The sequence below is a fragment of the Trachypithecus francoisi genome, unplaced genomic scaffold (assembly GCF_009764315.1).
Source record: "Trachypithecus francoisi isolate TF-2019V2 unplaced genomic scaffold, Tfra_2.0 Lachesis_group0, whole genome shotgun sequence".
In the NCBI taxonomy this organism is placed as follows: Eukaryota; Metazoa; Chordata; class Mammalia; order Primates; family Cercopithecidae; genus Trachypithecus; species Trachypithecus francoisi.
The window spans coordinates 37,941,609-37,969,564 of record NW_022681453.1 but is presented as its reverse complement, the minus strand read 5'-3'; the positions used below and the strand labels follow the sequence as shown (position 1 = coordinate 37,969,564).

General features: G+C 41.1%; 1 protein-coding gene and 1 pseudogene across 1 annotated transcript in view; both read left to right on the top strand.

Moving 5' to 3' along the window:
* The window catches only part of FRMD4B (FERM domain containing 4B), a 360,856-nt gene that overhangs the window by 37,051 nt on the left and 295,849 nt on the right, over positions 1 to 27,956 (top strand). The gene's annotated exons all lie outside the window — the stretch shown is intronic.
* On the top strand, positions 89 to 27,831 carry LOC117078004 (annotated as a pseudogene).

Here is a 27,956-nt window from a genome sequence, read left to right as displayed (position 1 = left end):
GAGTCCCTGCCACACTGTCTTCTCAACATAAATGCGTGTTGTTCCCAAGAGGAAGTGGGGTGAAGATCAGGGCCAATCCATCAGGACCATGGATGATAACATTAAGGCTCTTGGGGGTGCAGTGGATGTTCTTTGTACAAAGAATGGAGTATTTTTAACCACCTTTGTTGCTTGTGACCAGAAAGGTCAGTGGAGGAAGCGTGTCCAGGGGTGAAGGTGAGGGCACGATAAGCCATCCTATTCACCAGCATTCAGCGAATATTTTTCAGGCTTTGGAAAGATTAAACGCAGCTGTAAATGAGGCAGCTCTCTTATCTACTGTTAGTTGGTTGCTGCAGAGACCATTCTATTTGTAAACATTATCCAGGATTCACACTGACTAAGGCTTAAGCCTGATGTTTACCCACCAGCTGCCTTCCCCACAGGATCCTTTCATGTAATAGAGAAAACGTGTGAGTAGATTTCACCCAGGAGGCCGCCCAGAGAGTTTGACAGTTATGTTGGATTAAAATCCACGGCATGTAGGAAAGAAATTTTCACTTCCTTCAAATTCTTAAGAAAGAGAAAGTCAGTTTATCTGTAACATGTTATAAATAAATAAGATTATGAGCCTAATGATACTTGGCTTGTTAGGTGCTATGAAACCTTGGGTCAAAATTTTACTGAGTAAGAAATTATTTTTTTGGATATTAATCACTTTCAAGAGGTTGATAGTAGAAACACCTCCTACTTACAAGGACAAAGTGAGATGCTTTAAAGAGACTGTCTGCCACTTACAAGTCTCACAAGTTGATTTTCATTAATGTCACACTCCAGGGGGCTTCCAGTTGAAAATGGTAAAGAATGATACAAGTAAATACTACTTGTTTCCTTTTTTTTTCTTTTTCTTTTTTTTAAGATAGGGTCTTTCTCTATCACCCAGACTGGAGGGCAGTGGTACGATCATAACTCACTGTAACTTCAAACTCCTGGGCTCAAGTGATCCTCCTGCCTCAGCCTCCTGAGTAGTTAGGACTACAGGCATGTGCTACTATGCCCCGCTTATTTTTTTATTTTTAATTTTTTGTAGAGACAGGGTCTTGCTATCTTGCCCAGGCTGGTCTCTAACTCCAGGCCTCAAGAAACCCTCTGGTCTCAGCCTCCCAAAGTGCTGGGATTATAGGCATAAGCCACTGTGCTGGCCATTATTTGTTTCCTTGAGGAGTGTCACTGTCCATCAGAGCCTCTGATATCCAATAGAGGATAGAATCCCTGGGGGCTGTTGCTTTAGAAGATTAGAAATTGCAAATATCTCTAGGCATCACAAGGAAAGAGTAGAAAAGTTCTGTAGTTGATAGGATGAGGAGCAGTGACCCTTCAAATGAGAAAGGAAGTAGTGTGCTCAAGTGAGAAATAAAGCTTGAATTAAAAGTGCCTGATATTCAAAAGTTTAGAAATTATGTGTGTCATCTTTGATCTAGCATTTTCATGTCTAGGAATGTATTCAAAGGAACCAACTAAGATGTGTGCAAAGATTAACCTATAAGATTATTCATCTTGGAAACAACCCAAATATCCATTACTGATGAATGGATAAATAAAATATGGTGTATCTGTTCCATGGAATATTCAGCAATAAAAAGGAATGAAGTATTGGTAGACCTATAACGTGGATGAGCCTCACAAACATTAAGTGAAAGAGGCCAGACACAAAAGACCGCATATTTTGTGATCCCATTTATGTGAAATGCCCAGAATAGGCAAATCTACAGAAATATCATGTACATTGGAGGTCGCCTGGGTCTGGGAGGGGTGGTTTGGGGATGACTACACTCGATATAGGTTTCTTTTGGGAATGACAAAAATGTTCTAAACTTAGATTGTGGTGATGGTTGCACAACTCTGAATACACTAAAAACCATTGAATTGTACACTTTAAGTGAGTGAATTTTATGAAGTGTAAACTATATTCCAGTGAAGCTGTTAAAAAAATTATTCATCCTGGGGTTACTTAAAATGAAAAAATACTGGAAAATAACATAAATGACCAACAATAGGGTTGGGTGAATAAATTATTCTGAGCCTATAAGATGTTATACTTTGTAGCCATTAAAAAGAGATCTACCATAGAATGTACAGTATGATCCAATTATGCAAAATATGTGTATAAGCTTTAGAAGAAGGTCTCAAAAAAGCATATGCCAATATTATTTTACAGTGATTGCATATGATCCTACAGGAGTATGGACAATTTTTATTTTTTTCTCTTTGCTGATTTTAATGCAATGACCATTCCTTTTATGACAATAATCACATGTAACATTGTATTGAGTACTGGTGTGCTGGGCTAAGTGTTTGACTGGATGTAGTGCATTTAGTCCTTCAACAACCAGGGTACTAGTAACTTACCATTTTACAGATGAGGACAGTGAGGCTGCAATGGGTGAATTTACTCAAGGTAGCACAGTGGGATGGTCTGCATGGTAGCAAATACTAACTCTTTAGCTGGTGATCTCCAAAGTGGGAAGTATATACCCTGACGCAAGCATGCATGATGGGGCATGGAGAAACATATTCAACGTCTATGTCTCTATTTTGACCTCAGCCTTATAAAATTTCTGTGTTGAGGTGTGTTTTATACTATAATGTACCACATATTCTGCTTGCGTCACGTCAGGCACTGTCCTAAGGCCTCTGCAGATGTTCATTTAATTCTTACAACAACCCTATGAAGAAGCTGAGCTACAGAATCCATGCTCTTACCTAGCGTGCTATACTGTACACAGTATATTACTATGGTAATACATATATGCCATATACCAGGGGTGTCTAATCTTTGGCTTCCCCGAGCCACACTGGAAGAATTGTTTTGGGCCATGCATAAAATACACTAACACTAACGAAAGCTGATGAGAAAAAAAAATGCATGCATAAATCTTGTAATGTTTTAGGAAACTTTACGAATTTGTGTTGGGCTGCATTCAAAGCCATCCTGGGCAACGGGTTGGACAAGGTTGCCATATACAATTTATACGTTAATAAATATGCAAATTTGGGATTGCCTGATTTTTTAATTTTCTTACTGATAGGATATATCACCAAACATAGAATTGTGTATTAAACTACACCACACTGCTTCCAGGATAATATTTTAAAAATATAAAGCTGACCTTCTTTTTTGGTAGGGGGGTGTATGTACATGCGTGTGCATGACATGTTTAGAGACAATGCTAATGCCGTGATGTGGAGAGCATGACTTTCCCACCTGTCCTGGGGATTCTTCATTTGCGCTTCCTGATTCATCCTCTTCCCTTTTCTACTTCCTCCCTCCCCTATAGGAGAGGACAGAAAATAGAGCGTGGGTATTCCTTCCTTTCTCTCTCTCACTTCTGTGTGACTTCTGTGGCAGTCACTTCTTCTCTCTGTGTGACTCCAGCCCTGGCTTAGGGGGTGGGGGGGCATTCTCTGTGGTTCCGGTTCTTACCAGGCTCAGGTAACTATGTGCCCTCACTTTGTACCCTTGAGTCCCAGGGGTAGTAACTGCTTGCCCTTGTTGCTAACCTTTTAGGTGGCTCCCATTCCTTGTTAGTTCCCTTGGCCCAGCCTGCACCTCTGCAAGTAGTTTCTTCATTTATTCTCTTCACTTGAACCATCAGCCAGCATCCTGACTCAGTGAAACTCTCCTCTATGCCCACGCAGGAGGCTTTACCAAGTGTCAAGGAATAAGGATGACCCACTCAGTGCAATGATTTCACATTTCTGTCCTCTTTAAGAATATATATCCTAGGGATCCTCCGTGCATCTTCAACCAGGAAATTATCATTGCCGAGTGCAGCTGATGTTATAAAATCTATTTTCATAAGTCCCAATGAGAGTTCTGCCAGGAATATGTGTGATTTTGACCACATGCCTGACCTTAGTCTCTTGTCTGAAGCCAACTCCAGAGCAGCCCGGGGATAGCGCACCCCACCCTGCTGTCTGTCCAAACCACAGTGGTGACCCAGCTCAGCCACAGCTCTGGGTCCTGGGGCTTGGCCTGCTCTGCGTGTAGAAGGCAGGGAGCCAAAGGGGCCAGGCTGTCATCTTCTGGCCTCTGGGGACGTTCAGATGTCCTTGACCATGGTCCAGATCCCCTTCTGGAACCCAGTCTGTCATCACATGTTGTCAGTGAATGTACACATAGCCTTCTTGGCCAAGCCATGAAGCCAGATCCAGGAAGTGGACTTCAGACACAGGTCAGCAGTGGGCAACAGGAAGGCTGGTCAGGCCAGTATTGTTAGACTCTTTGTCTTCTTTAAATCTAAGGAAGTGGACACTAAAACACTTTCTATCATTGGCTGAGCCAATGCCCATAATCGGGCCACAGCTATTAACATCAGAAGGCTTGGAGCAGATGAGTCTGAATTCTCTCTCTCTCTCTCTCTCCCCCTGCTCCCTGCAGATAGAATAATAAGATAACGCAACAGTAGGGAGAATTCCTCACCAGAACACACAATTAGAGATTACTGGAGAGTTATAGAGATGTGGATTGCATCATCAGTATAAAGCTTCACGATTTAATTACTTTGGTCATAAACCTAGAAGCTGTCCTTGTTTCTGTTTTATCATTCTCCTTCACATCTAGTCCAACAGCAAACTCCTGTCAGCTCCCATCCAAAAGATATCCCAAATTCACCAATTTCTCTGTATCTCTTCTCCTACAACCATGATCCAAACCAACAGCCTTTCTCCCCAGCTGTTGTTTTTCACGCACTCTGTGTTTCTACCTAATCCACTGCCCACACAGGACCCAGCAGGAACTTCTTAACTACTACTCAGATCAATGGCTTCCCACTGCACTTAGGGTAAGATTCAGACTCTTTACTGTGGCACAAAAGAGTCTATAATCTCTTGGACCCCAATTACACCCTTTTCTCCTGGATTCAGGGCACTCTCACCACACTAGTTTTCTGTCTCCTGTTGTAAAATCTGCCGAGCTGATTCCTGCCTCAGGACCTTTGTACTCACTTTTCCCCCATCTGGAATGCTTTTCATACCCAGAATTCCTTCCTATCAATTCTTTCTCAGCTCAAATGTCTTTGCTTTACAAAGGACTTTTATGAACAAGTATCCTTTCTAATGTGCCACTATCACCTTATATCACATTGTCCTGTTTTATTTTTCATGATATTAAATTATATTGTTTTTTGCTTAGTTATCTTCCCAAATAGAACATAAGCTTCATGATAGTAGGAAATTTATTAGATGATATTATTAAGTTGGAAATACTCCTGGTGTACAGTAGATATTCAATAAATACTCATTGAAGGAATAAGTCCTGGGTATAAATATAAACTTTGAATAATAATGAGTGTCTGTGAGCCCATCTGCAAGTCATTGAATACTTGTAAGCCTGAGTTTTCTCCTCTATAAGAGATGCTAATAAGTGTCTGCTAAGTGTTTATTTATTCTTAGAACTCTTAATAGTTACATGTTGTAGAGTTCTAAGCTATGAAACTTATATGAGTATATTCATATAGCACAGTACCTGAACAAACAGAGTCCTTGTTGAAAAGAGGAAGACTGAAACTATCAACAATTCCCAGAAAATACTTCTAAGCTCAATACCTTGAAGAGCATGCTGTATTTGCAAAACTATTCTCATATTCTTTTTTTTTTTTTTTTTTTTTTTTTTGAGACGGAGTCTCGCTCTGTCGCCCAGGCTGGAGTGCCGTGGCCGGATCTCAGCTCACTGCAAGCTCCGCCTCCCGGGTTTACGCCATTCTCTCGCCTCAGCCTCCCGAGTAGCTGGGACTACAGGCGCCCGCCATCTCGCCCGGCTAATTTTTTTTGTATATTTTAGTAGAGACGGGGTTTCACCGTGTTAGCCAGGATGGTCTCGATCTCCTGACCTCGTGATCCGCCCGTCTCGGCCTCCCAAAGTGCTGGGATTACAGGCTTGAGCCACCGCGCCCGGCCTATTCTCATATTCTTATGCTTTCAGATCTCTCTCTCTCTCTCTCTTTCTCTCTCTCTCTCTCATGCACACACACATGCAGTCTTCAATCCATTCAAATCATTCAAAAGGCATACTCTTTGTTATTCAGGAGATAATTGTCCTAAAAATTATTCTTGTCATCAAATCCCCTTATTGCCTTTTCCAAAAATATTAAATGATAAGTTCAATCAATGTAACCTTAGCCCATTAGCAAAACAAATTGTCCAAAAGCTACTCATAAATGAAGATGAATGTTCAACACACCAGCTTGATTCTGGTGTCCTCCTCAGTTCTCACTTGAGGTCCAACTCTGGAGGCATTGCTCTCTTTTCATTGAGCTTCAGAATGCAAAGAAATTCAGAGGATAAACGGCTATCCCACTTCTCAGCTCCCGTCCAGCTTCCTCAGCAGCATTCTCCCCAGCTACTCTTCCTTGGATGGTATACATGCAGTTTAAAAAGTAATGTCTTAGCAGCCTCCCCAGAATTCTATTTCTTAGGGAATGGTGCTCAGTGTTAGCTAGGCTCACCTTGGACTCCACAACCCATGGAGGGGTTGTTTCTGGAAACATCAAAAGAGTTCAGCCAGACATGGTGGCATGTGCCTGTAGTCCCAGCTACTTAGGAGGCTGAGGTGTGAGGATCACTTAAGCTCAGGAGTTTGAGACTGCAATGCACCATGATTCTGCCTGTGAAGAACCATTGTACTCCAGCCTGGGCACCATAGCAAGACTCTATGTCTTAAAAAAAGTTCCATCAGGGCACTGTCTTCTATAATGGTAAAAATTATAGTTGCTGTTTCCTGAGTGTTTTACCATGTCTCCTGCACTGTGTTTCACTCTGTATACACAAGAATCCCATGGGGAAGGCATTATTATTATTATTATTATTATTATTGTTATTATGAGGAGGAGGAGGAGATTGAGATTCGTAAGTTCAGTAACTTACCAGTCATTAAACCACAAAGACAAAGCCCATATTTTTGACCACCACTGCATATAACTGGGCCATGAACACTAAAACAATGAGAAGCAATCAATCATCTGAAATTCCTTTGTGGTAACTTACAGGATATAAATTATAGACAACATGATAGGTGCTCGAGATTTATACTCAGTTATGAACTTTGACAAGCATTACAAAGATAACAAGTATATTAGTCAGCTTTTGTTAGGTTATGCTTCAGTAACAACTACCCCCAAATATCAGTAGTTTATAACAAAATAAATTCCTTTCTTGTTCATGGTGCTCATTAGCTGTAGGTCAGCTGAGGCTCTGCTCCAAATATTTTCTCCATTCTGGGATTCATTCTAAGATGGGATAGCTACTTGGCAGAGAACAAAAAAGGAAATATGACAGGACCTTGTAATAGCCCTTAAAGCTTCTGCTTGGATACAGCATATGTTGTTTCTTTCCACAGCCTGTTGACCAAAACAAGTCACATGGTCAGAGTTTACATCAGTGGGTTAGAGAGGTATTCTCCTACCTCAGGGTAGGCAGTGCTAGTCACATAGCAATGGATGGAGAAGCAAGCTGTTACTGGGAGAAGAGCAAATAATTGGTAATAAAAGTATAACCTACCATAACAAATAGAGATGTAACTCTTGGAGGTCAGATACAATCAATATATCAGATGCAACCTATATTAATTGAAAGTATTAATTAATTGAAAGTGACAAATAGCCCATAACAACTTAAGCAAAAAGGTGGACTTTATTGGCTTGAGTTAATGAAGCTTTAAGTATGACTTGGCCTGGATACTCATGACATCATCAGGACCTAATCTTTCTCTCTCTCTCTCTCTCTCTCTCTTTTTAATCTTTCACCTATACTCTATGCTGGCTTCATTCTTAAGAAAGATGATTGTCCACAGCTTATGGCTTATAGTCTTGTACCTCTGAACCAACAAAAAAGAGCATGTGTCTGCTGACAGATTCTGCACAAGTCCCAAGATTGACCCAAATTGGATGAGCTTGGGTCACTCACCCATCTCTGAATCAATCAATATGGCCAGAGGGTTCAGCGTTTTGATTGGCCAGTCCTGGGTCATTCCTGGAGCAGAAAGTGGGTCCTCCTGCACCCAAACACTATGAGTGTTGACTCTTTCTCTAAAATTCCTGAAATAACAAAACCTCTAAAGAGTTCAGTATTAATGAATTTCAAAGCATTCACAATAACTTGCATAAATAGTCAAACAGACTTGAGCATCTGGCATTTTTACAATACTTACTAAAGCCACCATCTGTAACCATTTTTCTACTCCTATTTTCCAAATCTAATTTGTCTTCATTACAAACAATGGTTAATAAGATGATATGGAAGATTAACTTAACATTTACTGAGTAAAACAGAGGAAATAGTATAAATGAAAATATTTGAAATATATGTATATATTTATTTATTTATTTATTTTTGAGACAGAGTCTCGCTCTGTCACCCAGGCTCAAGTGCAGTCGCACTATCTCGGCTCACTGCAAGCTCTGCCTCCCGATTTTATGCCATTCTCCTGCCTCAGCCTCCCAAGCAGCTGGCACCACAGTTGCCTGCCACCACGCCCAGCTAATTTTTTTGTGTTTTTAGTAGAGATGGGGTTTCACCATGTTAGTCAGGATCGTCTCGATCTGCTGACCTTGTGATCAGCCTGCCTTGGACTCCCAAAGTGCTGGGATTACAGGCGCAAGCCACCGCGCCCACGAAAATGTTTGAAATATAAACTAACCTACTTATTCAGGTCAGACCCAAAAAGATTTTTGTCCAGGATGCAAACCATATACTCATAGTCTATTCTTGTGCCATGAAATCACTGCATACTGGTTTGGGTGGTTTTAATTAGGGAAATCTGTGTAGTGAATTACTAGTAAATTTTAGGTAAAACAATGGCCCTCAATTTAAATATATATTTCAACCTAGTCAGACAGCAATAAAATATATTGTATGTCCATTTCATAGTTGAAATCATCACAATCCTTTTAGCATATCTTTCTTCTTGTGTTACTGAAAGTAACACTAGCAACACTAGTAACAAACAGGCCCCAAATTTCAATGCTAAACGCAATAGAGGTTTATTCTTCATTAAGATAAGACTTCAAGATAAGACTTCAAGGTGGCTGTTCCAGGTTGACAGGCTGCTTCCCTCTATGCAGTGATTCAGGCATCCAGGCCTCTTCCAGTGTTTTTCAACCTCAGTACATTTGGGGCCAGATAATTCTTTGTTGTGGAGGACTGTTCCATGTCACAGGATTTTAGCATGTAATCATAGCAACGTTCCTGGCATCTACTTATGAGACACTAGTGACTCCTTGATTCACACTGTGAAGACAACAAATGTCGTCTGACTTTGCCACATGCCCCCACGGAGCAAAAATGCCCCTTGGTTGAGAGCCACTCATTTACTATCAAGCCTGGAATTAGTTTGGTTAATATTTCCAGTTGATTTCATTGTGTAATAAGGATTGAGAACCAATGTCTTCATCATTATCTCCATTCAGAAAAAGGAAAAAACACAACCTTTCTTAAAAGCTTTAGCTTAGAATAATCACACATCACTTTGATTCTGCCCATGACCTGAACAAGCAGTAGCCATATACATGCCCTTTGCCCTGTGCAAAGAGAAGAGGAGTGCTAGGGAATATAGTCCCTGGATGAGTGACAACTCTGTATGGAAGGGGAGCACAAATTTTGGTGGATAGAATCATCTCTGCCTCATCTCTCAGCATTTCCCCTTTTGATACAGGACCCTATACCTCACGTATTTGGTGCCACCATTGCAGACTGTGCTAATAGGTGTCTTTCCTATAGATGTTGTTTTTAAGTAGGACTGGCAAGGTGAATTCCTCTCTTCCCTCTGCTCTCAGAATGGTTGGGTTATGAGCTAGAGCTGCTTCTTACCAATAATGACAGAGTCCTTTCCATGTTCCAGGCACCATGCTAAGTACCTTACCTATATTTGCTCATTTAATCCTTGCAACAACCTAAGAGTGAGGTGCCGTTAATTATGCCCATTTTACAGATGAATAATTTGACTAAGGTCAAGGGGCAGAGGTGGGATGCAAACCCAGCCTGTCGGATGACCCAAATTCATGCTCTTGTCTACCAAGCTACATTGATTCTGCGCAGGAAAAGTCCATCTCTTTCAGAAGAAAGTGAAGCCAGTGACAGAGAGTGACACAGCCTAGGGGCAGAGAGAGAGCATAAGCTCCAAGACTGACCCTTCTTCTGCCTTCCCATGGTGTGTTTATGCAGCCAACAGATTCCTCTTTCTTTCTAAAGGGAGTTTGGATTATCTTTCCGTTCTTCATAGAGGAAGTCCTGATTGCTAATGTAAGTAATAGCATTAACTCACACAGGTTCTCCTGTTCTGGAAATGCAACATTCTAGTATCAAAGTCATTCAAGACAAAAGGCAGAATTGGGAGTTCTTGTCTACATTAAAGAGGAGTGTATTCTCCTAGGAATTGGCACTCAATGTGTCCTTAGTGGGGTTGGAATTTATTAGGGAACTTAACACCAACCAACGCTATGGGCCTGACTCAAGCTTCAACCTGGATGCTGAGACCAAGTGTATACCTTGCAACCGCTTCTGGAATTTTACAATGCTAAACCCATTTTGGGTACCTAGATTCTTTCTTTCTTTCTTTCTTCTTTCTTTCTTTCTTTCTTCTTTCTTTCTTTCTTTCTCTTTCTTTCTTTCTCTCTCTCCTTCTTTCTTTCTGTCTCCTTCCTTCCTTTTCTTTTCTTTTCTTTTCTTTTCTTTCTCTCCTTCCTTCCTTCCCTCCTTTTTTTTTTTTTTTTTGACAGAGTTTCACTCTTATTGCCCATGCTGGAGTGCAATGGCATGATCGTGGCTCACTGCAACCTCTGCCTCCTGGGTTCAAGCAAATCTCCTGCCTCAGCCTTCCAAGTAGCTGGTATCACAGGTGCCTGCCACCATGCCCAGCTAATTTTTGTATTTTTAGTAGAGACAGAGTTTCACCATGTTAGTCAGGCTGGTCTCGAACCCCTGACTTCAGGTGATCCACCCACCTTGGCCTCCCAAAGTGCTGGGATTACATGTATAAGCCACCGCACTCAGCTGATTGTTCCTTAGTACCTATTCTCTGTTGTGACTTTGACTACCATGCTCCTTGTGACACGTGTGAACTCAGCCTTCAGCTCTCATGATTGTCGTTCTATTATCAGTTGCTTACTTGAGGCAGACCACATACCTTTATCTGGGAACACTGACCCTTTCTGGATTCTCTATTTTTAGCCATCATCAGACATCCCCGATGCCAACAACTTGCTTAGATTACTAGTCATGCTTTATTAGTATTCATAAAACTTGCTATTTTCTGTCTTACTGAACTTCCTTGCGGAGCTGGATCTGGTGCCCAATCATCTCCTCAGCCTAGTGACCACATCTATTTCTAGACCCTGGACCCACCCAACATAAACCACCTCCCTGTGGTTAACCATTCGTGGTGGAACATGATCACCAATAATTTCATCCAAGAAATACTATGATGGTTGGGTGCTGTGGCTCATGCCTATAATCCCAGTGCTTTGGGAGGCCGAGGTGGGAGAACCACTTGATGCCAAGAGTTCAAGACCAGCCTGGGCAACATATCAAGACCCTATCTCTACAAATTTATTTTAAAAAATTAGCTGGGTACAGTGACTTACACCTGTAGTCCCAGGTACTCCAGAGGCTGAGGCGAGAGAATTGTTTGAGACCAAGAGTTTGAGGCTGTAGCAAGCTATGATTGCACTCCACTACTGCATCCCACTACTTATCATTACTATTGTACTACTATGTGCTTGGGGTCCCAAGATGAACAAGATATGTCATAGGATGACAAAACATATCATACTCCTTGCTTGATCCATTCAGCAGTTTTTATGAGAACAAATTACGTCCCTCACCCTGGCGAGTGCTGATGATAACAATAAGCAACATAAACACAGCCCCTGCCATTGAGAGAGAGAGAGAGAGAGAGAGAATTCTAAAGAAGTAAGCAAATAAAAAGGGAAACTAATTACAGAGGCTGTAAATGCTAGGAGGGCAAATAAAGGGAGTGCTGGTGTAGAGAACCAGAGAGATCTACTTGGATACAGTGGTCAAACTTCTAGGACCTTAAAATGTTTCCTTACTTTGTAACTAACCTTCCATTCCAGTAACTAGGAATTTTCAGATAGCAGTCAGACCTGGTCTAAATGCAGCTCACAATGTGTTTTGTTTGGCTAGCAAAATATTAAAAAAAAAAAAAAAAAAAAGATTAAGGCGGGGGATGGTTTTCCAATTTGCTCCAAGCCCCACCACTCCCTATTGCTCCCACATGGCCTTGATTATATACTTATGTTTTCTGTCTTATTGGCCCTTAGCAGCATTTTGAGTTTGTAACTCTTGACCCCTTTCAAATACTTGAGGCAGTAAGATTGGATCTTGTACTGTACTCTACTTTCCCCTCATAATTTGATAAATTGACAAGTTTATTTGGCCAACAGTTCCCTTTTCTAAATGTTAAACTGGAAATTAAGCTAAAAGTCATGCATGTGAGTGTGAGTTTGTGCTTTTGATTGTGTATAAAAGAATGTGCATTGTTGGCTGCTTGTAAGATAAAATTTAAGTTTGCCAGTTCTTCAAGTAACAGCTCTTGCTTCGATAATGACTTCATCCGGTCACTTAAGAATCCTAATGGAGCACCTGAGACTGAAGATACAGAGATGGTTGCTGTGAATTATCCCTCATCTTTAAAATGCTCATACATAAAACATAGAATATATGTCATACTTAGAAGACCAACAAGAGGACTAAAATGTAACTGGAAACGTTTACCAGCCGTGAAGTGGTAGAGGTCTATTTAGAAAGCTTGCAAATAACTAAGCAGACATACAAGACATTCCAGACATGCTAGAAGGTTAGGGTGCCAAGCATCAGAGTTTGTCAAAAATTATGACTGCCTAAATGGAGTACTAAGGGTAATTATAGTTGTGCCTTCACTTTATGAAACCCTGAAATTACAAATCAGGTAAATTAGGGATGCATGTTTCCCTGACAAAATGGTTTCTTCCAGGGTCGCAGAAGGGCATACTGAATTTATGCACACAGCAAGGTCCCTCAATCCCTCCAAGAATGTATATTTATATCGGATATATCTCATGCCTTCTTCCAGAAGGATTTACAAACAATCTATACTGATCCACAAAATACAATCAGATGATATAACTAAAGCATGCATTTTTTCTCAAATCAAAGAGACCTGCCCAGGTTAGAATGCTGGTTTTCTGTTTAGCTAATAATTTTACTGTGTAAAGGGGACTAACACTTATTGAGCAAGCTACTGGCTGCCAGGAATTATTAGATGTTCATAACTCTTTAAAGAGGGATCGCTGGCCCTTGTTCACCAGTGAGAAACAGGCCCTCAGAGGTGAAGTGAGCTGCCAGGCTCACACGGGAGAAGTGCCAAAATCAGGATTCAAATGCAGGTCTTGCAAACTTTCACTCTGCATGTGGTCACACCACATGCTCTGCCGCCTCCCCAAGCATGCAAGATATAGAAAACAGAGATGAGAGGGAATCTTGATTGCCAGGTTCAGCTTCCTGCCAGGGCAGGATGTAATTGCAAGGCTAAGACTAGAGCCTATGATAAGCTGATACTAAACTTGTTCTTGGCAGACTGTCTTGGGACTTGTGGAGGGTAGGGCGGAGGAGGGGGAAGAGGGGGTTTAGGTCTAATCTCTAATCTCCGCTTGTTTGAGCATGAGAACACTTCCTGAATGATGGTCCTAAATAATTTAGTGGTCTTTGAGATATGTTACTGGTCTTCAGATGTTCATACCTGGAGACTTGGTTGCAATGGTGTGAGTTGCTGTATCTGAACTTGGTCTTCGTTCCTCTTGTGAATCTAGCTGGAGGCTTGCATACCAGCACGTTATTTGGATGTGATGTCTCTCATGGTGTCACAGGTAAATTGTGAAAGCCTTTTGACATTTTATTAATTGACTGTGTTGTGCTTAGGTTAAAAAGGAAGCCAGCATCATTTGTTTGGTTTTGTATTTGTAACTTTAACCTTGTCTCTTTTCTTCTTTTTCTGTCTTTTTGTTCTTTTTGCAGAAGAGAAGTTCAGGAAATAGAATAAGATATGTGCTTTTACGTAAAGTTTTCTTTAATTGCAAATAGGGGTCATTTTCTTTCTTTTGATTCTTCACTAGCTCTTTTATCCAGAAGAAGATTAGGTGAGGAAATGCTTTTGCTTTTTTATTTTAAAACATCTTTTTCTCATCTTATCTTTTTCTTTCTTTTTTCCTTTCTCTTCCTTCCTTCCGTCTTTCAATATTGAAGGACTAGATGCTTTGCAGTTCTTCTCATAAAGTCAGCTGTAAATTTGAGGACAAACTCCACAATAAGCTATGCTTCATTCTCTTCTTCATTTTCCTGGAGAGATCTTCATTTTGTCTGGGTAATGGCTGCATGGCTTCCCGACCTATTGTTTCTATTGTTTGAACTCCCCTGGGACCAACTCTGCTTTGATTTTCCTTGCATTGGAAGTGCAAGCTAGTCTTTGTTGCTTTTTTCTCTTTCCTCCTATTGATCTTGCTTGAGACTAGTTTTACTGAAACAATTTTCATTGAGCTGGCGCTGCACCTTTAGGTGAAGAGGAATTTATTTTTCTGAAATCAGTCTCTCGGGGAGAGGTTTTTAGCATCAAAAAATTGTTAAGGAAATTCTGGCTCCTTCTTGGAGGGGTGGGGATGAATGAGGGTGGAGTTTCGGAGAGGGAAAAGGCTTCATTCTTTTTCATCCTATTACTAGGGCAGAAGCAAGCAAACTTATCTAGTGCTTCATTCACCCTAAAGGCATTGACCGACGTCTCTTATTATAGGCCTGGTGTGGTGGGGGCAGCTATGACAGAGCTCCCGTCCTCAGGGAACATATGATCTAGTGAGGAAGATACACAGTAAATCCTTTAGCAAGTGAGCAAACAAATACAAATGCGAATATGGAAACCAAGACAGAAGCTACAATTAGGTACTTGCCATGGCACAAATACAATGAGAGGTAGGTGGTAACTGTGGGCTGCTGGAGCTATGGAAGTCTAAGACCTCTCTTTTGAGTTAAACCTCAGTGGTGAGAAGGAGGCAGTCCTGCAGAGGCAGGGGAGAGAACTTTCCCAGTAGAAGGAAGCACCGTTGCAAATGCCTGAAACAGCAACAAGCCTGGCATGTTTGAGAGACAGGAACTCGAAGCTGTTTTGGAAGATAAGAGAAGCAAGTTTGTGGTAGAAAGAATCAAGGCATTCATGACAAAAAGAAGAACTGATGCAAAGATCTTAAAGAAAAGAGACTAACAAGATTAAGAGACCCTGTCTGACTAGTGCTGAAAACTTCATGCAGCACATGATAGATGAAAGTTTTTAAGCCTTCATTGGGATATAATTTATAAACCATCATCTCATTTAAAATGTTTGTTCATGTTTAAAATATACAATTCAGTGGCTTTTAGTGTAATCATATTAGGGCAACCAGCACCATAATCTTACTTTGGAATATTTTCATCATCCCAAAAAGAAACCCATACCCACTAGCAGTTACTTCCCATCCTCCCAACTCCCCCAGCCCTCGACAGCCGTTCATCCACATTCTATCTCCCTAGATTGCCTATTCTGGACATTTCATATATGTGGGATCATAAGATTGTGGTTTTTCTGACTGGCTCGTAATAATGTGTTTGAGGTTCAACCATGTTGTAGCTCTATCAGTACTTTATTCCTTTTTATCGCTGAATAGTATTCTATTGTGTAGACAAATCACATTTTATTTACCTATTCATCAGTTGATGGACATTGGGCTTGCTCTCATTTTTTGGCTCTTGTGAAAAATGCTTCTGTGAACATCTGTGTGCGTATCTTGGGATGGACATATGTTTTTATTTCTCTCCAGTGAATACCTAGGAATAGAATTCTGGGCTATATGACAACACTATGTTTATTTTTTGAGGAACTGCTAGACTTTTCCAAAGTGGCTGCACCATTTTACATATACACCAGTAATGTGTGAAGGTTCTTGTTTCTTTCCACCTGTTTGCCAACATTTATTATCTGTCTTTCTTATTATAGCCATTCTAGTGGGTATAAAGTGGCAACTCACTGTGGTTTTGATTTGCATTTCCCTAATGAATAATGAAGCTGAGCATCTTTTCATGTACCTACTACTCATTTATATATTTTCTTTGGAGAAATGTCTATTCAAATCCTTTGCCCATTTTTAGATTGGCTCACTTATATATGTATTTTTATATATATATATCTATCATTTACATATTTCCTTTGGAGAAATGTCTATTCATATTTTTTACCCATTTTTATATTGGTTTATTTGTCATTGTGTTAAGTTATAAGAATTCTTTATATATTCTGCATATAAGTTTCTTATTAGATATATGATTTGCAATATTTCTCCCAGACAGTGGATTATCTTTTCACATTCTTGATAGTGTCCTTTGAAGCACAAAATTTTTAAAAATTTCAATGATGTCCAATGTATCAACCTTCTCTTTTACTGCTTGTGCTGGGTGTCATATCTAAGGAATTGTTGCCTAACCCAAGGTCACAAAGATTTACTACTGTCTTTTCTTTGAAGGGTTTTATATCTTAAACTTTTTTTTTTTTTTTTTTTTTTTTTGAGATCGAGTCTCGCTCTGTCACCCAGGCTGGAGTGCAGTGGCGCGATCTTGATTCACTGCAACCTCTGCCTCCTGGGTTCAAGTGATTCTTCTGCCTCAGCCTCCTAAGTAGCTGGGATTACAGGCATCCGCCACCATGCCCAGCTGATTTTTGTATTTTTAGTAGAGACGGGGTTTCACTGTGTTGGCCAGGCTGGTCTCGAACTCCTGACCTCATAATCCGCCCACCTCAGACTCCCAAAGTGCTGGGATTACAAGTGTGAACCACCGTGCCAGGCCTATACCTTAAACTTTTATAGCTATGTCTATGATATGCTTTTAGTTGTTTTTTCTATATGATATGAAGTAGGGGTCCAATTTTATTATTTTTCATGTGGCTATCCAGTTGTCTCAGCATGATTCGTTGAAAAGACTATGCTTTCCTTATGAATTGGCTTGGCACCTTTGAAGAAAATCAGTTGACCATAGAAGTTAATTTCTGGACTCTGAGGTGGGTACATTTTTAATTAGTGCCATCTTTCTAACATGATGTGAAGCCTTCAGAGAGCCAAGCTCTGTTTGCATGGTAAAGCAACTGATAGCTGTCAGGTGAATTTTGAATTGAAGGGCCTTTAATTTCTCTGGCTATAAAATGAATTTTTGGACAAAAGCTCTGGTGTTATTTACTCATAGGACTGGAAGGAGCCTTCAGGTAATTCTCAGATCCTTAACAGGGCTCCATTTTAACCACCCTTGATAAGGCAATATCTACTCCAAAGCTCCTTTTTCTCTCTTTCTTTTTTTCTTTCTCTTTCTTTCTTTCTTTCTTTCTTTCTTTCTTTCTTCTTTCTTTCTTTCTTTCTTTCTTTCTTTCTTTCCTTTTTCCTCTTAAAACATAATCTGGTGGAAGAGATGAAATTTTACAATGGGCACATTTAAATTAGGTGATACATACAATAATACAAATAAAACAGAATGCATTTTTATTTGAGATCACTTAATCACAAATTCAAGGGTAGTGATTTCTCAATTTAGCAAGGTTTTTGAGGTAAGCTGTAAGAAACATAGATATTGGGTATTCATCTTCCCAGGTTCATGCTTCCTCTCTCCGTGAATCCTCTCTCTTTGTCTGTGGGCCATCCTCATGTGGCTAGCACTCCAACTGCCTCAGCATCCCTGGACAGCTTCCTAAATTCAGGTTCCAAATGTCTTCCTGGATATTTGCACTAGGATGCCTGCAAATACCAAAGGCCCCAAACAGAAGAGTAATCTTTTGACATCTTCTAAGAGGAAACAGATTATGAGTCCTGTGGATTTATCCACTGCCATAGATCTGTCTCATTCACTAGCTTTCAATTCTTCTTGCCTCCACTAGTTCTGAGATAGTGGAGTCTCCTGACCAGTCTCTTCTCCTGTAGTCTCTTTCTCTTCCAGATAGAGTGGGTTAGTTCTATTGGAAAACCCAATCTCTAGACCCCCAAATCTTCCTTGCCTATGAAATAAAATTCAAATTTCTTAGCTTAATATTTAAGATCCTTATCTATCTGATCCTTCATTTGCTTTACACGCCTTATCTCTGACTTTCTCAGTGTCATCTAAAGGGAAAAAAAAGCTTTTAAAGATTTAAAGTTAGTTTTATTCAGAAGCCTTACTGGTGACTATAGACTCAGGCCTATAGCCTGGGATTAGCCATTTAAAGAGGTTCTATGAGACTGCTCCAGCACAGTATTTCAGCCCAGTGTGTTCAAGTACAGGTGGTGGAGATTCAGTACATGCAAAATCACGTCAGATTTGTTCAGAAATCACGTTAAAGCAGAATCACATCAAGGTTTGGGTATAAGAGTACATCTGGTTATAGATTACAGAGGCATAATCACTGACCCTGTCAGACGTTATCTTAAGTATAGAGAAGGGCAAGGTCTAGGGTCATTTATCTTTTAAGGAATATAGTGGCTGAAACAAGAGACCTTGGGGGCAGGGACATGTTTTGTCTTTTATCGATCCTGTTTTGTCTTTTCAAAGTATCTTTCTGGAGAGTTGCATATCTTCACAGAGTCAGAGGCTTTGTGAAATTATTCTGACAAGCAGAAATGAGCAAACATTGCTTCTTAACATTTGCTACTTTGCCTCACATCAGTATGTGGGTTTTCTCTTCTAACCAAACTAATCTCTTCAGTGTTTGTTCAACATTCCTTGAGCCTTCCTGCTTCGGAGCTTCTTTTATGCTTTCCTCCCCATGTAGTATGTTTGCCACTGTCTCTCCCTTCTCCTTATACACATTTGCCCCCCTTTTCTTTCCAAGATTCAATGTAAATCCCCTTCTGCTCACTCCAGAGTGAAGTTATAGATTCACTTCCCAAGACTTAATGGCTTAGTTACCTAATAGAGATTCAAACCAGCAATCCATAGGCCAAATCGAACTTATGAATATGTTTTCTTTTGTCCATATAGTGTTTTATAAAAATGTTTTGGGGAGTTAAGCTATAAGGATGGAAAGGCATAAGAATGATACAATGGACTTTGGGGACTTGCGGGGAAGAGTGGGAGCGAGGCGAGGGATAAAAGACCACAAATTTGGTATAGTGTATACTGCTTGGTTGATGGATGCATCAAAATCTCACAGATCACTAAAGAACTTACTCATGTAACCAAATACCACCTTTACCCCAATAACTTACAGAAAATAATAAAAATAAATGTTTCTAATTAGTTGGCAACAGTTAGAAACCTGATGTTTTATATCAAAAGCAACAATAACCAGATTTCCAGCCAACTTGGGAAAAATTCAGAGCAAGACTCTTTATGCCCAACATGGCAACTACATGCAATTGCTCTATTGAACTGCCCCATGTAGCCAATGTGTGTGTATGTGCACTACCACTATGCACTGTATTCTAGAATGCATTGTATCTCAACCTAGAATCATCTGTAATTATTGTATTCTAGAATACATATATCTGCATGTATTGGTGTTACAGAGATGCTAAATACATAATAGCGATGGCAGCGGTGGGTTGTCTCATGTGGCTGCTGCCATCACACTGGCCGCTGCAGGGAGGGCACAGGGAGGTGGACAGCCCCACACCTGCAGCCTGCTACCCTGGGAGCCACCACGATGGAGCTAGGCTGGGTTGCACCAGATGAGGCGGAGCTCTGGGTCACCCTGAGCACCAGGACCACAGGGGCAGCTTGCAGCAACATTGCCCCTTCCCTGTATGCTGGCCCAGGCCCAGCAAGGACCTGGAGCCCCAACCCCAGGCTGTGAGGAGGCTGGGCCAGGTGCCATGCTCCATGGAGCCAGCAGGAACCAGGGACAAGTGGGAACCCTACCCCTTCCGAGTTGGTGGGGTGGGAGCTCCCCAGTTGCAACTGCAGCTGCCCAAGCTGTGGCTGCAACCCAGGCACCTCTGTGCTTCTGGGAGCTGAGAGTAGGCAGGAGCCCTGTTCTCCTGAGCGAGGCTATAGCTGCTGAAGTCCTGGCTGCAGATCTGGGCCTCCTGCTTCACAAAGCAGGCAGGAGCCCCCCACCCTGGTGCAGCTGCAGTTGTTCAAACAACTGCAGTTTGAACAACTGCAGCTGTAGATCCAGGCATCCCTGCACTCTTAGGGGGGCCTCAAAGGCCCCACTTGCCCTTGCAGGCTCTGAGGTGCCTGTTCTAGCTGCCTTGCCTTCCCCCACTCCTGGCACCCACTCCAATCTCTGAGTGGAGTTGGGGCCAAGCCTAGGCACTGTCACAGCCCAACCAGGTGTGTGCACCCTCAGGGCAGTGCTGACATGCCAGCCCCCTGCTGCCCTGGCCCCCTCAGGGCTTTGGGCATAGAGGAGCATGGGAGGGGAAGCTGAGAGGGGTTGAGGACAGTTGGGAACTGGCCTGCAGGTGCCCCTTGGTGCCAGCAACCTGGGTGCCATGGATGGTCATGGCAGGCAGACAGGTTCCTGGGGAGAAGGTTGGGGGGTCCCCAGAGAAGCCCCACCTTCAGGCAGGGGGAAAACCTGAAGCCTGGGAACCAAGCTGCCAGTCCTGCCTACTGGAGGAGGAACTCATGGTGCTTTTTCCTGGACCTGCCCATGGCTGCCCATGGATGAATCAGCACATACTTCCCTCCTCTGAGGCCCATAAAAGCCTCAGGCTCAGCCAGAGCAGGGCAGAGGACAGACAGGATGGAGAGACGATGAGACGACCAGCTGCAGAGAGGAGTTATCCTCTCTGCTGATAGCTGGAGATGACTGGACAATCAGCAGCAGAGACGAGCTATCCTCTCTGCTAAGAGCTTCAGGGACCTGCAGAGAGTCAGGAATACCAGCTGTAGAAAATAGTAACTCTCTCCAGGGACTCCTCTCCACTGCGAGCTGAACACTTGATGTGATGACCTGCCTACAGATAGGAGCTAATCACTGTGGGTCTCCTCTGAGCTGTTCTAACACTTAATAGAGCTCCTCTTCATCTTGCTTACCCTCCTCTTGTCTGTATACCTCAGTCTTCCTGGACACAGGACAAGAACTCAAGCAAAGGCACCATTGGCCACAGAGGTTTCCTGCCAGAAAATCGACACCCCAAAGATCTTGTAACAATAGTACCTGGTACAAATATATAATAGCACCTGGTAGAATTCTAGAATGCATTGTGTCTTATAACCAGGCCTCCACCTTCCCCATCCAGCCCCTGTGGGAATCTGACTAGGCAGTCAATCTTACAGAGCTTATGACCACTTCTTCTTTGTCTTGAACTGTTAAATCATTCTTCTGTTGCTCTTCACTCCTTGTATTTGTAATCTCCTAAATAAATGCACTAAGATTATTTTAACTTCCCATTCCTTGCTCAAAACATCTTACCCCTTGCTCAAAAGGCTTTGAGGTAATGTTTTTAAAGAACTGTGCATAAAAAAGGAGAGAAATTCAAATAAAGAAGTAAACCAAAGATACAGGAGAATGCAGTTGCCAAGATTTTTTGTTTAAAGGGAAAAGAAAGCTAAGGTGTATTTTATTTCAAGGAGAACCAAATCGGCAAGCTGAACCGACAAAAACCTCAGTGAGCAGGATCTGGTTTCATTATGTATTTGTTGAATGTAACTGGTTTTTATTTTTAAGTGACATTTTCTTTCAAATAAAATAATTTGGGGCTTTTGATAAGGTCATCATAATGGAAATTAAGTCTTCTATTTTATTTCTGTTGATTTTAAAAATAACTGTAAGGGTCCACAGTTGGTTAACGTTTATTGCTTTTTATTTTTAGAAGTTGGCAAAGAGATCCATAACTGTTTTTCCACCAGCAGTTTCCAGGTTTTCTGTGTCTTCTCCTCATGAAGTTTCCCAGCATGAATTGTAGGGAAATGTCCCTTTGGTGACCATTTCCCAATATGGTCCCATATTTTCCAGTGTTTCATCATTAATATGAGGTGAGGCAGTTCTACAATCCATTTTAAGCTTTTCATTAGTGAAATCCTGAACCTTGGCATACTTTCTATCACAGACTCCAAAATATCTTCTTAGACTAAAGATTTTCAGAGGAAACCTCTATGGGATTCTAAATCATTATAATCTTTATTATCATCAGTGTAAGCACTTCATAAGGGAAAATACAATCTTGGACTGGAGGAAAGAAGCAGCTCTTTAGATTTATTTTAAAAGCCAAGACGCTCTGGCAAAGGCCTTAGAAGCCACAGGCAGTTTCTCACCTGAAATATTTGACTGTTATTCTCGCACTGACATGGGTTGGCAACATGGAGTCTTCCTTTTGACCCATGGACCTAGAAACATACATACTTAGTAACTAAGAGAGTACTTTTGGAACATCTGGTACTACCACTGTTGATATTTTTCTTTCAATGTACTGCCTTTTTTGAACTACAAAAAAATTTTTAGGAAGCAGCTTTACATGCCTACTCTCAAAGGAAGACCGATATTCCTAGCCTGAAACTGAACATTATTGGGATATTCAGTGCAATGAAACACACCGTGTTATTCAGTTCTTTCTAGGTCCTCCTGCCTCGCCGAGCATCTGCTGTTTCTGTACAACAGGGGATAGAGTTGGCTTTAGAGAAGTACTAAATATGTAGAAGTGCAAAACACTATCACATATTAATTCAGAGGGATTAAAAGCGAACCAAAAAAGAGTAACTGTTTGCCCTGGGATGCCATGTTATTTAGGCACCCCTATGGGGATCATCTGAGGTCATTTCAGGCAGTGGCACAAGCCCCACACTTTGACAATCCCTGGACGAAGGATGTACTTCCTGCCCCCTCTAATATATTTTAGGAACTGTTGGTTAAAGATTTGATTCTTCAGTTAAAAGGAAATTGGCATCAGTAAGCTTCTAGAAAAATCTCCATTGTTTGAAATGTTCACATGAAACATGCTCTTTTAAGGAAGATGTTACAGCATTGCCCAGGTTAGACTGCTGTCGTTTTTCCCCCAATCCCTCTCTCTTTTCTTCCTCCTCCCCCTTTTTCTCCTCTTTCTCATTTCTTGTTAGGCATCTTCACAAAACAGTCACCTGTGGGAGTGTGGTTTTGTTCATTAAGTGTGGGAGCAGACACACTTCAGAGGTCTCCAGGGCATGGCTCATAATTCCCAACTTAGTTTACTAAGTTCTGTGATATTCTTAGGGCCACAGAGAAGCTCTCAGCAACAATGCCTCTTTAGGGTTATTTTTAAAATACTCTATCACATTACAGCTTTTACCCCCACCCTACTCCCTACCCCTTAAAGAAAGCTAGTGTCTAATTAGAATGGGGCATTGAACTACAGGTCTGCAGGAAAACTTTTGCATGAGCAAAGCTAATGAATATGTGCTCAGTGATTTCTGAAACCCAGCTGATGATTTTTGTCCCCAAACAGAATTTCAGCTTTTAAAAGAATTTGTGTGCTTTGTTTATTCAATTAGTTGAAGCTTTTGCATCATTTTAAAGAAGGAACTTGTGTTGAAAAAAAAAAAGATCTAGTCCACATTTATGAGATTTTCTGCTTGGCTCTGCCTGTGTCTCCTTCTTTTGAGAATGTCTCTGTTAAGCCCTGTTTCCCTGGTTGCTGTAGGAGCCACTGTTTTATACTCTAGTACCCTGTTTTCTGCTGACTGCTAGTTTATCCAGAGGCGAGTACCTGACTCCAACAAGGTCAACTGAAGCCCTTCTCTGGGACCAGATTCTTGAATGTGGGGCACTAAAGGTTGAGATTTTCTTTCTCCAGGGACTGAAGTTGTGAAAGGTGAAGCTTGAGAGTTGCCGTGGCCAAGTGTTCCTCCTTATAGGAGAAGTCAGTGAGCCAGAAATTGAAGTTGACAGGCAGAAAGAGTTAAGTGTCTTGGCTGCATTTGAGCCCCTGACTACATCCTTTCCAAGACCCTGCTTCCTCCCTGACATTCTTACTGCCTAACTGTTATGTGAAATATCAAAATAGCCTCTCTAAACTTTCCTTTTTTGCTCAGGGATTTTCATACCGGGGTTCATTCATCTATAACCAAAAACGTCCTGATAGGTAACAAATGATCATTATATAATTGAGTCTTATTCAGTAACCACCCCTATCACGAGCAAAGAAAAAATATAAGCACAGGTCAGGAAATTAGCTTATGACACCTCAGACTCTGATCCTCACAACAGCACTAATGAGGTAAGTAATAACCTGGCCCTGTTTTATATATTAAGAACTGTGGCTCTAAGAGGTAAGGGCGTACACTCGATGTCACGTTGCTGTGTATTGTGTAATTTAGAAACCAACAGCAAGACATTTTCTTTTTCTCTCAAACACATTCTTTCGGTCTAAGCTTAAAAGCCACTTCTTCCCAAAGCGTTTAGAATTCCTGGACCACATGAATTGCTCCGTCTATAGGCTTTCCTACCATCCTCTCTTTCCCCTTTCATAGCATTTTATCCCTGGTTTAAGCGGTTGTTAAACAGTCCCTCTTCCACACCAGACAGTAGTCTCTGTGAAGGCAGGAACTCTGTCTCTCTTGTTCACTCTTGCCCCTCATGTGACATGTGCTTAATATACCTAAATGGTGACTGAATGGATGAATAATAGCACACGAGATCAGCAGCAATGTTCCAGTGTTTAAAGCAATCAGGGTATTAGAACATATCTTCTAATTGTAATTCTTTGGTTTTTGCAGTGTTCAACATTTGCTGTTGTAATCATATATGTAGCGTTTAGACTTGTAGCTTTGGGGACAGAAGTGCTCATAGATTAAGTACCAGGAATTCCACTGTTTCCCTGACTTTCCTTCTTTTGGGCTGGAGATTTTAATAAACTGTTAGTCACAGAACCATCCCCAATTCCCCACTGAACATACACTAGAACAATGAGAACCACTGCAGAAACTGAGCAGCGTTACTCAGGAACTTGACTCAGGGTCCTCAGATGGTAGTTTTGGAATGACCATTTCTAACTTCATGCTGCTGAGTTTCCCCAGATATACTCTGGTTCCTACTCTACCAGAATTGTATTGTTCACTCTGCCTTTAATTCTGGGAGCTATCTAAAGCCTTTCCAATACCTTTCTTTCTTCCTTTCTTTCTTATTAACTTTGGTTTGCTAGAACAGGTTTCTGTCACATGTATTCAAGATTCTGTAGCAATACATAAGCTAAGACCAGGCTGAAGATGAGAAAACAGAGGAGAGCAAGTAATTCAGACCATTGCATAGATCACTGATGGACTTTACCAACCTTTGGGCATTGGCAGTTTAGAAGAGAACTTGGATGACCATAGGGCATCTCTAATGTTTGAATTGTGTAGGAAAGGTTGGAAAAGAGGGAGAAGAGAAGTTACGTGGCAGGATAGGAGAAGGCTTGGATGGGAGAAGTTTGGGCAGCCTAAGAGCAAACCCTTGAAAGACCAATAACATTTGTTAGAAGTGGTACTAGTAGAAGCAGCCTTCTCCTGTTGTATTTACTGGGTTTTCTCCTTATTGACTAAATCTTGTGTAGGGTCGCTTTGTCAACCCCTTGCCCAAAGCTACTTTGCTTTTCACCTAAATTTTTATATCATGTTCAGCAATGACAGATTTTCATAAATTATATTAGTTGTATTAAACTCATTATTTAAAAACACTGTGAATGCCCACATGGATGAATTATAAGCCACCAGTTACATCTTCAGTGGACAGAAAAACCTAAGGATGTTGGGGAAATAAAAGTATATATACTCGAATGATTAAAAGAGAGATCGATATGGCTGGAGAGGCAAATTAGGGTCAAATGCAAGATGGCTATATGAACACTATATCAGGTATGGGGTTTATGGGAGATAATCAAATCTCCAAGTTCAGAATGAGGAGTGAGATGGAGATTTAGATATGTGTTGCGTTGCCAATGAAGCCAAATTGTAGAATGTAGTTTAGACTGGAAGTCGAAATGTACTTTATTATATTGTAACCCTGTAACTGGACTTTGGAGTCTAAACTTGGGAAGAGTTGACTTGGTAGAGTGGACAGAGCCACCAGTTGGATAGAAGATTGTACCTGACCTCACCCTTATCAAGCCCAAGAATACATACATGCTTGCTGCAGGTATGGAGTATAGGAAGAGAGAAGGCCAAAGAAAGCAGAGGTCAATAATTGGTCTTCTGCCATCCTTGTCAGATAAATTACTCCTGGAGAGAAGGGTTAAAGGTTTTCCTCCAACCTTCATCCCTTTGGGGAATATCATTTCTCTTCAATTTGCAGTCATAAGGAGTGGGATTAATGAGCATAACGCCTCTATATGGAAGTTAGATCTTAAATTTCTCTTCTTTAGAAATAATGCCCAGAGGGAATTAGTCAAAAATAAGATTCCACCCCCCAAGGAAAAAAAAAAAAAAAGAAAGACTCACTTGAAGGCTTGGACATGCTACTACAGCCATTGGTATGGATAAAACTTCTGGTCCTTTGGAGCTCTCTACTCCCATTATGCCCAATATGGTAATACCTGAACATTTGACCCATGGCAAGTCCCCATGGGATGTCCTCTTAACACCAGACTGGTGGCAACCCTCTTCCAGGTCACCTCTCTGCAGTGGAGATCTTTCTTCTTTCACTTATTAAACTTTCACTCCAACCTCACCCTTGGTATCCACACTCCTTAACTTTCTTGATAGTGAGACAGAGAACTTCTGGGTGACATCTCAGGCTGCTGGCTACGAGAGACTGCTACACTGTGGTGCATTGGCAAAACTGTAACATTTTGGTGCATTGGCCAGAAATGGAAACATCAGAAGGACATCAGTTTTGAATGTCAAGGAATCCAAAGCTTTGAAAGAACAGTTGTAATTGGCTGGTCTTCTGGTTGGCCTTTTTAGTGATCAATTATTGGCTGTATTAGTGAAGATATTAAGAATGAGGGTGGAGATGTTGAAGATGTGATATATCCAACAAGAATCCAAGGGAGTTGCATCTGTAATATGCAAAGAAAAAAAAAAGTTGCAGAAAATGTCATCAGACAAAAGAAACACCAGCTAACAAGGAAGACATGCTGAACTCACAGTCTCTCATTTTAGTGACAAGATCTTCGGCTCTGTAAATGCTATCCTTGATCTTTCTGTTTTTGGAAGTGAAGTTACTCTAGAAATTCTGGTAATGAACCTGAAAAAGAAATTCCCAACTTTAAGCTTCAGTCCTTTGGAAGCCAGTGGAAGACTCTCCATGGAAGGATCATTTCTAGCTGTCAAAGAGGCTCAAAGAATCTTTGCAAATAAAGCAAGTTCTCTTTTAAAAAAAAAAAAAAAAAAAAAGACAAATTTTACCAGTGAGGGGAGAAAGTAGAATAAATAGAGCCCCCAAAGGAATCTGCAGAGAAGCAATAACTCTTTGGAGTCAGTTGAGACCTTAGTACCTGAGACTACTGGAAGTGGAGAAACACTTCTGCTCAACACAGATGTTTTTCTTTACCTGAAACAGAAATGTGGATTTTTTTAAAGCACACTGAACAAATTCCATATTCTGAGTCAGAAGAGAGTGGATGGTGAAATCCCCACAATTTTTCTAAAAAGTACTCAAGCTGGTTCTCAACCAAACAATCCAAAACATATAAAGGAGCTCATTGAGGAATGGTCACATGCTCTTCACTTAGAGCTTAGAAAAGAGACATTTATTTTGGGGGGAAAAAAGGAAAGAATCATTAAATGGGGATATGAACAATTAAGTTTGAGATATCTTGGAGTCCTAACTAACCTTTATAGGACACACATTGACATTATAGGATCTTCTTCTGACACTTACCTATCTAAGAAGAGGTCGTGAAATTAATAGGGCAAAAGATTAGTTAATAAAAATCTCAGCAATATAGTGATAAGGGCTGCATTCTCTTGCTGAGCAGTGACCATTGCCATGAGTGAGGCTAGCTTTACACACCTTATCTCATTAATCCTTATGATCACCCTTCATGGTCAGT